Consider the following 12,281-nt stretch of genomic DNA (forward strand, 5'->3'; position numbering starts at 1 on the left):
CTTCAGTCGGTGGTAATTTCTGAGAGTACATAGTCCTTTAGTTTGGACGGCAGCCTCAGGTTTCTTCCACTTCTCGATGTCTGTGCTGTGGAGGGCTCAGCATTTCTCGATGTCTGTGCTGTGGAGGGCTCCGGAACAGGATCAGGATCTGGCTCTGGGTTCTGCACAGACGCACGGTCTTCCTCGCTGTCCTCGTGCTCACTGTCCTGGTCGCAGTCGGAAGCAGGGCCTGTGATGTGACTGTCCCTGTGCACAGCCACCCTGTCAGGCCTAAGGTGTCTGCGGTTTCTTCTGTATTGTGCCCCTGCAGGTGTGATGATGTCATAGGACCTTGGCTCATCCCTGACTCTCTCCACTGTTGCTGGCTGCCATCCTTTGTTAGTCTTCATGCACACCCTCTCGCCCACCACGAAGGGACGGAGTGGTGATGCTGTTCTGTCATATATCCTCTTCTGCTGAAGTTGTCTCTGTTGCAAGCTCTGCTGGACATTTTCAGGTGTCATCGGCAGAAGGATCTTCTTGCTCGCTGGAAGGTCAGAGCGAAGGACACGCCCCATGAGCAGTTGTGCAGGTGAGTATTTCAAACCAGTGAGTGGCGTATTCCGCAAGTGCAGGAGGGCCATGTGGGGGTCTGTCCTAGTCTGTGTTGTAGCCTTCAGCATGTTTTTTATCGTTTGAACTGTCCTCTCAGCCAGCCCATTCGACTGAGGATAGGCCGGGCTGGAATGTGTGATCTTAAAGCCCCACTCCTTTGCAAACTGGGCCATCTCAGCACTGGCGAATGGTACGTGGTCTGCAATCAGTTCAGTTGGTATGCCATGTCTCGCAAACACACCCTTGAATTTCGCTATGACAATACCAGAGGTCTTGTTGGACAGCCTGAGCACCTCAGGATATTTGGAGAAGTAATCCACTATTAGCAAAAAGGCACGGCCCTGGAACTCAAATATGTCGGCTGCTATCTTTGCCCATGGTGTCTCGGGCACGGCATGAGGAAGGAGAGGCTCTTTCTGGTTGTCAGGCAGCTTTTCTCGACACGCCAGGCATTTTTCCACCATCTTTAGCACATCTGCCGTCAGGCCCGGCCAGTACATTAGGGCTCTGGCAAGTTTAAGGGAGCGTAACATGCCCTGGTGTGCCGTGTGCAGTCTCCTCAGCATCTCAGGTCTAAAGCCTCTGGGGATTACCACACGGAGGTTGATCATGAGCAGCCCATCCTCAATGTACATGTCATTCTTGGCCTGCCAGTATGGCTGTGCTGCTGGCGGCACGTTCTTCTGTCTGTCTGGCCAGCCCTCCTTGTGGAGTCTCATAAGTGTCTGCATCTCACTGTCACTCGCAGTTGCAGCTCTCAGTTGATCCACAATGAGGCCACTCAGAGGTTCCTGTGGTCTGATGTCGTACACCACCTTTTCATCGCCAAGAACACTGTCCTGCTGTGGCGTGGTTGTAGGAAGGGCAGCCCGTGAGAGTGTGTCAGCCACCAACATGTCCTTGCCGGGCGTATAGACAATGTGTATGTCATACTTCTGCAGCTGAAGAAGCATTCTTTGCAGGCGAGCAGGTGCTCTGCCGATGGGCTTGGTGACGATAGCCTCAAGTGGCTTGTGATCAGACTGAACTTTGACCCTGACGCCGTAGACATACTGGTGAAACTTCCTTAGAGCAAACACTATGGCAAGAAGTTCCTTTTCAATTTGTGCATAGTTCTGCTCGGCTGCGGTGAGTGACCTCGAGGCAAAAGCTACTGGACGTTTGGCCTGCATCAACACAGCGCCGAGGCCATCCTTTGAGGCGTCGGCCTGTATTTCGATCTCCTCTTGCGGATTGAAGAATTTAAGTAGAGGGGCACAGGAGATTGCAGCTTTAAGCCTGTCCAATGCTGCCTGTTGCTCTGGCTGCCACTGCCAGATGATGTCCTTTCTGAGGAGCAGCCTTAGCGGCGCCGTCAGCGTTGCCTCATGTGGAATGTACTGAGCCAGGAATCGTGTCATGCCCAGAAGTCTCTGTAGGCCCTTTTTGTCTGCTGGAGGGGCCATCTGAGTTATTGCTGTAACCTTCGAATCGTCAGCTCTGACCCCTTGGGCACTGATAATGTGCCCCATGTACGTGACTTCACTCACCATATACTGAATCTTATCAGCATTGAACTTGATGTTCAGCTTTGTAGCTCTGTCCATCACCTGCTGCAGTGTCTGATCATGTTCATCTTTTGTGGCAGCTGCTATGATCATATCATCCGCTATGATGTGAACTCCAGCTATGTCGCCAAAGCTTTCCGTGTTGATACGCTGAAATACCTCACTGGCACTTTTGATGCCGAATGGCAGGCGTGTGAACTGGTATCTACCCCATGGGGTATTGAACGTGCACAGATCAGCTGACTCCTCGTCCAGTTTTATCTGCCAGTAGCCATCTTTCTCGTCGAGAATTGTGAAAAATTTCATGCCCGCCAGCCTGCACTGCACATCCTCTGGTGTGGGTATGGAATAGTGCTGGCGGAGCACGGCTCTGTTCAGGTCTCTTGGGTCTAGGCACACCCGTAGACTGCCATTTTTCTTTTCGGTTATTACTAGACTGCTCACCCATGGCGTTGGCTTGGTCACCTTTCGACACACACCCCTCTGTTCCTGGACGTCCAGTGTCTCCTTCAGTCTGTCCAGCACCGCAAAGGGAATTTTCCGGCATCCATGAACCACCGGCGGGATTTTTGGATCTACATGGACGTGATGTTCACCTGGAAACTGGCCAAGGCCTTGGAACACACTGGCATAGCGCTGAAGCAATTCTGTTTTGGTCCTAGGTGGAGCTTGGTGGGTCACTGTGTGTATTTTCTTGACTAAATTGAGCTTCACGCATGCCTCCCGGCCTAGTATGGGTGTGTCAGAGGTGTCAGTCACATAGAATTGCAGGTGGGCCTGTTTGTCTCTGGAGTGCACTTGTACTGTCAGTACGCCTTTGGGTTTGATACGGGAGCCCCCATAAGCTATCAGGACGGTATCTGTCTCTGCCATTTTGCCTGAGTAAGTAAGAGAGTTGGCTATCGCTTGGGGAAGCACATTGGCCTCAGCCCCTGTGTCAAGTTTGAAGCTGACCGTCTGACCTCCAAGACGCAGCGCCGTGCGCCACCCAGTGTCTTTAGGGCGAGGTTGCACCCGGTTAATGGCGTCAATGAACAAAGTGTCTACAACCGCACTCTCTATGTCAACAGGCGCGATATCGGCAGATGAACGACATACAGCTGCAAAGTGGTTCTTTTTGCCGCATTTCCGACACTCGACATTGAATGCCGGACAATTCCTTGGCCTGTGTGACTTTCCACATCTGTCGCAGTTACGTTCTCCGGTTGCTCGCCCTGCCCGTGGTTTCGGCGGGAGAGCCTGCCGGTGGCGATGCTGGTGCTCTACAGCGAGCACAGCTTGTTCCGAGTCACCCGACATCAATTTAGCCTGTGCTGTAATGACTTCTTTAGCGCGACAAATGTCGATGGCCTTTGTAAGAGTTAAGTCTGGAATAGATAAAAGTTTCTCTCTAAGTCTGGTGTCTGATACACTGAACACAATTTTGTCTCTTATCATCAGATCCTCGGTTTGTTTGAATTCACATGTGCGTGCCTTCTGTCTCAATTCAGTGACAAACTTGTCGATGCTGGTGTGTTCGCCGAATTGGTGTGTCCAGAACTGATGTCTTTCAAAGACAGTATTTTTCCGTGGTGCACAGTACTTTTCAAAAGCCGTCATCACCTCTTCCATAGTTTTATTTGCAGCATCTGCATACGTAATCTCTAATGTATTATAAATTTCCAATGCATCCTCACCTATGCAATGTAGCAGCACCGCTATTTTGCGGTCTTCTGTTTCCACGTCAAGTCCACTTGCAGCGATATACAGGCGCAGTCTTTGCTCCCATTTTCGCCAATTTTCTGCGAGATTCCCGGTCAGCAGCAAAGGCGACGGTTGTGTGAACGACTGCATCATCTTTTACTTTTGTGAATTGGGTCTTACAGATCCGAAGCTTCGGGCAGGTTAACGCTAGCGACGTCGAGTGTCGTTGGGGCAGCCAGCCTTCTGTGTTCGCTTATGCTCCCTCCTTGTTAACGCCGAAGCACCACTTCTGATACCATGTCAAATCCCGGTGTTGTGCAGTGAATAACGGACGCGACGACAGCTGAATAAGTCTTACATTTTATATGATAAAACTCACATCAACATATGCGTGTGCAGTAACCTGTTACAGACTTAATAATAATACCCACAAGCCCCTGAGGTCAAACCCCAAGTCCCATTGGATGTCCAAACACTGGGTGATTATGGGACACGTAGTCCCATATACTACAATTATAATACACTGAATATCGTTTTTTTTTAATTGTTAGTCGCCTATTCATCTTCCGCTAAATAATTGTATTTGCTTTAGTAGCCTAGGTCTACTACATAAAAAAAATCTTGATTAAAAAATTAAAACATCACAAAAGTTTAAACCACTCCAGCTTCTAGTCAGAATGTGCACGAGTCTCCCACCAAGACCCCGCCCCAGTGCGCGCCTCTAAACACCTCTCCCATCCCATCAGCAAGTGCTACTTTCCCAACCAATTCAAACTTTAAACAGGAGAACTGTCAACAAATTTCACGTTGTATTAATGTAGGCCTACAGCAGGCTATGCAACACTGTGTGATTTATGGCTATAGAAATTTTAAGACGACCAGTCTCGCAGTGATTTTGCATGCAAACATAACTTGAGTCCAGGCGCGGTTTTGGGGCGTGCGATTGATATATTGGTAGGCTAAGCAAGAAACTGGGTAACCAAGTCAAACTAGGCTATATGGTCTCCTCCAGATTAGACATTTTTGATAAAAGCGACTTAAATGGTGATTCTTGAGCTCTTCAGACAACCTCTCTGCCACTAGGCTACTCGTCATTTTTCTACCACGCTACGTGTCATATTGTAGGCCTATCCTTCAGTTCACTCCACCACTCAATGCAATCCACACGTTTGCGTTGTAATACCGCCGTTTAACAACAATCCACAGTAAATGCATCCAACAGAATGACACCACCGCAATCATCATTCCAAAAATCCGTAAAAAAAAAAAAAGACATTAAGTCCGATGTTCACAGCATAGGCCTAGGCTACAAAACAAGAGACCGACACGACAGCTACTTGCGTTGGCTTTGATTGACAGCTGGCATGGCATGGCCCTACAAAGCTGTCTTTTCGCTCGAAAACAGGTCCACGACAGAGACAAAAAAACCCCATTCTGAACAATTAACATCTGTTAACTTCAGCAACTACAAACAGCGTCACAGCGGATATGAACCCATAGTGACCTTACCTTAAAACGTTGTCTTGAAAGAAGCTAAATCCCAATTTTTAATCCATGCGTTCCACCACCATCGTTCACGTTCCACAGTTTTTGTAATCCACATCACAGTTAGCAAGAAAGGGACTGTCTTAGACATTAACTTTAATAACAAAAGCAACTGGTCTGAGCCACAAATATAATGTAAATATGACGCCTGCTCTTCTCCACTTCCTGAATCTAGCCCTGTCAAAAGCCAATCACCGTGAGAAGCAAAAAGCTTATGGCGCTTCAAATCTGGGACTTCAGTGGCTGTTAGCCAATGAAAAAAATAGATTTACTGCCATTAACTTCAATGCATTTGCTTAATTCTGCAATACCTCACCACACCATCGGTGTCAATGTTGAGTCAGCTGACACAGTGAGCTGACAGAGCCGTTTATAGAGTGTAATGCCGTTTTTTGCCACATATGAAAGTGAATGGTCCAGGGAGGCGCTATTTCGCACATTGCAAAATGCAAAGGCAGAAATCAGATATTTTCTCCATAAAAGTGAGGGGGACGGGTCCACGTGAATGAAAATCTGGGTACGTCATGTCCCCCCCGTCCCCCCCGCTATCTGCGCCCATGACTAATAGTGCAATGAAGCGCACTTTAAATCGCCGAAAATAGTACACTTTGTACAAAGTACGGTCAAAAAAAGTACACTTTAAGTATATGGGTTTTTCACCTGGGATTGACTGTGTGGATCTTGAGGTGCAGTTATCCAAAAGTTGCTACCCACGGAATACCAGGTTTTGAGGGATCCTGCCAGAGCAGAGAATCAACAGTAAGTCATATCTTAACTTCACACAAATACACATACAAGGGTGTGCCCAACACACATGTACTTTATAATATATTATTTTCTAAGTGATGAGACAAATTGAGGAATACATATTGGCCTGGTTCAGTCAAGTGGAGTTGTTGTATGTTTCAAGCTACAGGTGTTTGCAAGGCAATTTATTATTTGTCGAAATAAAGCCAAATTTCATACAAGTGTGTGACCATTCATCTTGCCATCTGTATTATTTTGTAGTAGGAAGGCAGGAGTCTTCTTGGCAGTGTGATGCTACAGTAATGCTTACAGTAATTTTAAAGAGTATAGTTTACCTTCCTTGAAGCAATGTTGGGCTATATGCCTTGCTCAAGGGCACTTTAGGCATGGATGGAGGTGTATGCAGTGGTCAGAGATTTGAGTCAGCAACCCTCTGATCTTAAGACCTCCTCCCTAATCATTATGCCACACTGCCCACCATGTTAACAAACTACAATATGAAGCCCCCTTTGCCGGTATTCATGACTCATGAATTGTTGTGTTTGATTTGTTGTTATTGACAGGATACATTGAAGAGGAGACTTCGACATGACCGCCGGCAGCTTGTGTTATTCACCACCACCACTTGTAATACTGAATGCCTGAATTGTTGTTTGCTGCTCAGACTTTGTCAACAGATACGGTCTTCGACATGTTACCCTTAGGTGTGGAAACAGATCGTGACAGTCCAGCAAAATGAGCCAGACAGATAGCAACACTGAAAAAGGACAACGTTGTTCCCATGGCCTCCCACTGCAGAAGACTACAGACGTTCAGTGAAGCACAAACAGCTGTTCCTCTTGTACTTAATAATTTAGTCAGCTGGATTCTAGGTGCCACTAAGGAGCCAACAGTGGATAATTTTGTCAACATTTCAATGGCATACATTAAAAGGGCAGCCTGTAATTGTTTGCCTTGCCTCCATCTTCCTTGCCACCAAGGGTTGTAGACCGATGCCCTAGTCCTCCTGTTTAGGTACAACCATGCAGTTAGGCCAGTCTATTGAAGCATATACTTATGACTGTTTGTATGTGTTGTGTATCTAGTAATGGATAAATTACCACATGAATAACTGCATATTCATTATATTGATAATTATAATGGCTTCCATTATTGATTAAAAAGGGATCTACCACCACTTGCATTATTGTTTTATTATAAATGAGGCACTGTTAGGAATCCAGGAAGACGGATGCCGAGGCACTCAAGGTTGCACTTTTTTTTAACTTTTTTATTTGGCTACAATGCCTCAGCATCTGTCTTCCTGGACCAAGTTTGACAGCCCCTACACTGATGAGCACCAAGGAAAAAAGGTGAAGACCCAGAAGCACTCCAATTACCAGCTTGTGTTTGACAATGTTGGATCCATTTATCCCACTTTTTTGGTTGTTTAGATACATCTTGTGATGCATGATCTTGGACACATCATCAGTGATCACTGTTGGGAAAGTTACTCAAAAACTGTAATGCACTACTTATTACATGTTACTGTCATTTAAAAGTAATGCCTTACATTACAACATTACTTTTTTGAAAAGTAAGGCATTACACTACTTTTGCATTACTTTTAGTTACTTTAGCCAAAATGTAGGCTACTGTTTTTCGACGTGGAACGCGGTTTGGGTTTCAAGTACAGTGTGCATTTAACTGAAATGTTCTTGGCGTCCTTATTTTCAATGAAGTCAAAGTAGTGGGCATATACCCATCTTGAAAACGAGCAAGCTGGATCTTCTGGATCGGTCATCCTTTGTCAGCCTGCCATTTCGAGAGACGAAGCGTGAAAGAGGAAGCAATGTTCTGCATGGAACTTTAAAATCTCTGCACGGACGTAGGCCTACTATCAGATGCAATAGCTGATCTTGCGGTGATCCGTGAACATTGTATAAAGACAACAAAATACCCACACAAAATATAGGTGAAAAAAATGTGTTGTAATGTGCAAGTTATTTGCATTGTAACGAGGACATATTACAGATTTTTTCCCCTGTAATCAGTTACATTACTGAGTTACTCAAAAATGTAATGCATTACAGTAATGAGTTACTTTTGTAACTCGTTACTCCCAACACTGTCAGTGATAGTACCTGGGGTCTCAGGGGGTTTCGGGTCTTTCAACTTCATACCCCCTACTCACCTAGGCGACCCAACCGGGAGTGATCAGTTCCCGGCCTGTGTCCAAGAAGCGCTCATCCCCGCCTTGTCCCTCTGAATCCACAGCCATCGTGAGGCTTTCTCTGCAGCTTCTGAAGCTGAGCAGATGGCTCTCCTCTTCCTTGCCCCTGTGATGCCTAGGAGACCGTAGGCTCTACAGAGTGACTTCCCTGCAAAGCCCCTTCCCCCGACTTCAATGGGCAGGCATCTTGCACGCCACCCCCTGCTACGGCAGTCCTCCACCAGCTCTGCGTATTTCTCCCTCTTCCTCTCACTGGCTTCCTCCATCCTCTCCTCCCAAGGCACCGTCAGCTCTAACATGATGACCTGCTTGGAGGACTCTGATTGCAGCACAATGTCTGGTCTTAGGCTGGTTTTCAAGATGTTCTCGGGGAACTTCAGTTGTTTTCCTAAGTCCACCCTCAGCTGCCAGTCCTTCGCTGTTCCCAGCAGTCCTGTTTGGGCCTTTGGTTGGGCGGGAGGTTTTTCCCCGGCCTTCACAAATGCTGTCCTGTGCCTCGGTGGTGGTAAGTGCTTGCTGTGGACGATGGCACAGTGGATGGACTCAGCAACTGCCTTCAGCACCTGGTCGTGGCGCCAGCGGTAGCGACCATCTCCAAGTGCCTTGGGACAGCTGCTGAGAATGTGCTCCAGTGTTCCCCTTCCCTGGCACAAGGTACATGATGGAGCTTCAACCTTGCCCCAAAGGAAGAGGTTTGACGGGCTAGGCAGGACATCGTAAACTGATTGGATAAGGAATTTTATGCGGAGCGGTTCAGCCTTCCACAACTCCGTCCATGAGATTGTTCTGTTCATGGCTTCCTCCCATCTGGTCCACGTGCCCTGCTGCCTCAGCCCCACCCACTGGCTTGCACGCTGCTCCTCGACTCCAGCCCGCACCTCGCGTTGGACCTGATCCCGCCTTTCCTTGCCCTTCAGCCTGCTGAGGTGGGTTGTTGGTACAGTTCCCAGACCTGCCCGGCCGGTGGCTACAGATCCCACAAGCTCTTTGTGGGACAGCCGAGCTTCAGCCTGGTCCACCGCCTCTTGCGCCCTCCACCTTCTGCCTGTCCTCACCTCGATGCCAGCTTGAGCCACCTTTGGGTCCTTTGATTCCCTGTACTGGAGAACCTCCCTTGCTCTGGCCACCATGAACTCCTCCGTGAGGCCCTTTATTGGCAGGCTTAGCTTGTTGTTGTTGCCGTAGAGGGCGAGGCTGCTGAGACTCCGAGGGAGCCCCAGCCAGCGTCGGAGGTGGCTTTAAATACATGAATATCACTGAAAATTGGAATTGTTTCCATTTATTTGAAAAAAAAAAAATACATCATGAAAGGTAACTTACATTGCCTTTTGAAGCACTGTTTAACAGTTGGACCACTTTGTATAGCCTATATGAACGATCATTATTGATCTTGGATATTATTGATATTCTAGGCCTATTTCTATTTGTGCTAATGTCTTTGCCTTTGGCACCCTCATGCATTATTGTTCTTCAAGATATAAATTAATCACGGTCATTCTTAACTGTTAAGAATCAATCTGTCTTCCTTAGAGAGATATATATTTTAAAAATCTTATTTTAGTACAATTTGTGGAACGCAAGAGGACTGATAGCTGTCCAAATCGGCAACGTGATTGGTTTAGCGCGGTCACGTGGTGTATCGTGTCTCCTCATTCAGCTAAGGAAAATATTCCTTCTGTAAACGTCTATACCCTTGGATGTTTTCACGATCCGAAACTCTCTTAAGTGAAACATAGCTTTGGTCAGTTCGTCATCTTATGGACATCGTGTTCGGATGCTGTGGAACGAGAATGAACGAAAATTGAGGTGACCTGACGGCCTATAAATACAGGGAGATCTCTTTCAAGTATGTTTAACACCGTGGGCTTCCTCGGTGTATGCGAGACGTTCGCTGAAACCGACAAAGCTGAAGTTGAACTTTGGAACAGTTTTGTATAGTGTTGTAGTACACCGGCAACTCGCATGTCTTTTTGGCAAAAGCGACAACTAAAGTCCGACTCCATCTCAAAACGTTAAAGTTATCCACTGCCCTGCTCACAGCTTCACTACTTCCCTTGTTTACAGTCCCCTCTCCACAGCTTTCTGTGGTGCTTACTACGTCACAGTCAGTTGCGCTGATTGGTCAGAGCGTTGGCCTATAGGCACAGACATGGTTTGAAAGACAACGGGTTGTGCTCATCAACAATGTTCCGTTTTATACATTCATCGGAGCCAGACTAAATTAGACATCCAATCCATTTAGGCTGGTTTATCAGGCTATAGGCCTAATGGAACGCCGGTCAAAGTGGGACATCCTACTGGCAAACTGGGGGGACCTCGGTGCTGTTCTCCCACCTCAACAAATTGAAGTTGGAGGGTAATGGCGGCGCCCATGGACAAATGTCAATAAATAAGTGAAACCTTATTTATCTTGTGTGCGGTTGTTCCAGACACAGTAATTGCTAACTCAACATCTTCTTCATGTTATTTCATGATATTGTATCAACATAAATATAACATGCACCAGAAATAATAGCTTTTACGGTTCTTTTGACTTGTATCAAAACACCTCACGAAAGTCAGTTAAACCGCGGCGGTTGCAATGGTTGTAGATCTCCCACTTCAACTGTCTGGAACGGGAGCTGAAATATGCTGGTAGGAGAAGTGCGATCTCCTACTAGTTAAGATTGGGTCTGGAATGCTCCATTAGCACTGCACAGCACAACACAACATAGGACTTCCTGAAATGACTATGAGCCAGCTAAAGGGCTGTTTGACTAGTAAAAGTTGCTGCTGGATGGTGCACTCTTAATATTGCAATCAACGTCATCCTAGTGTTCATAAAAAAACTGATTTCACCTGAAGCAGAATGAGAGTGAGAATGAGAATGAGCTGAAGAGCGGTTCAACTTGCAACAGCTCCTGGGTCCCGACTGCTGAGTGGCACTCAATGTTATCTTAATGTTAATGAGAAACACTGAATGTATTATGTCAACCGCAGTAAGGACTACAAGTGGACTACAAGGAGTATGAAAGGTCCTCTTAAACTGCTCTTCTGCCATTTCGTCCTAACTCTCAAAGCACTTCATGTTTTTTTTTGGATTTTAACAAGACTGAAGAAATAATATCTGGCCATGTGTCTGTATCTGGGATGTTGTTAATTGAATGCAAAATGTAAAATGTCAGACGTGTGCGCACGCACGCATGTACGCACGCATGTATGCACGCACACACACAGACACACACACACACACACGGTCACTGACAGCTATGACTGGGCCCGGGACAAAGTCCCTCCCACCCAATACATACAATGTCATGAGCCTCCAATTCTGGGCCCCGTCCTCTTCCTGGACCCGAGACAACTGTCGACCCCCCCCCTCGACCTCCTTGCACAAAACGAGTCACAGTGAAAAATTCATTAAGCTACTCTACTCTTGTTCATTCAAATTACTCGAAAAATCAGTGGGCATGGTCTCAGTGCTCTGAACAGAGGTTTTATGTAAGACATAATTCTAACATAAGTGCCACTTGAACTTGCACAATTGTACCACTGATTGGAATAAAAACACACAAAACACCTCGAGAGACCGGTCAGTGGCACGGGCACTTACTCTTCTGCTAAAACGTGGCCCCCTGAGAAAGTGGGCTAGATGGCGAATTTGATTATGTGAAAGTGAAAAGCTATGTAATTGTGGACGTCTTTCAGCGGACGAAAAAAAAAAAAATCCTTCAGTCCTCTCTCTCCTGTCGTATCTGTGTTTGAATATAAATGAAAGTCAGGAGGACGGGACGGGATGGGACAGACGCTCTATTATTTTTGAGATTGCTCCATTTCATCCTCCAAGGTTCCTATCAGTGTTCATTAATAATGTAATAGGGTTCGTAGGTTTGGTTAATGTCTAAACGAGTGCTCGAAACTTTTCCTCATTATTATGACTACTGAGTGGGTGACTCTGCGACTCTCTCTCTCTC

This window comes from Engraulis encrasicolus, chromosome 3, assembly GCF_034702125.1.
Source record: "Engraulis encrasicolus isolate BLACKSEA-1 chromosome 3, IST_EnEncr_1.0, whole genome shotgun sequence".
In the NCBI taxonomy this organism is placed as follows: domain Eukaryota; kingdom Metazoa; phylum Chordata; class Actinopteri; order Clupeiformes; family Engraulidae; genus Engraulis; species Engraulis encrasicolus.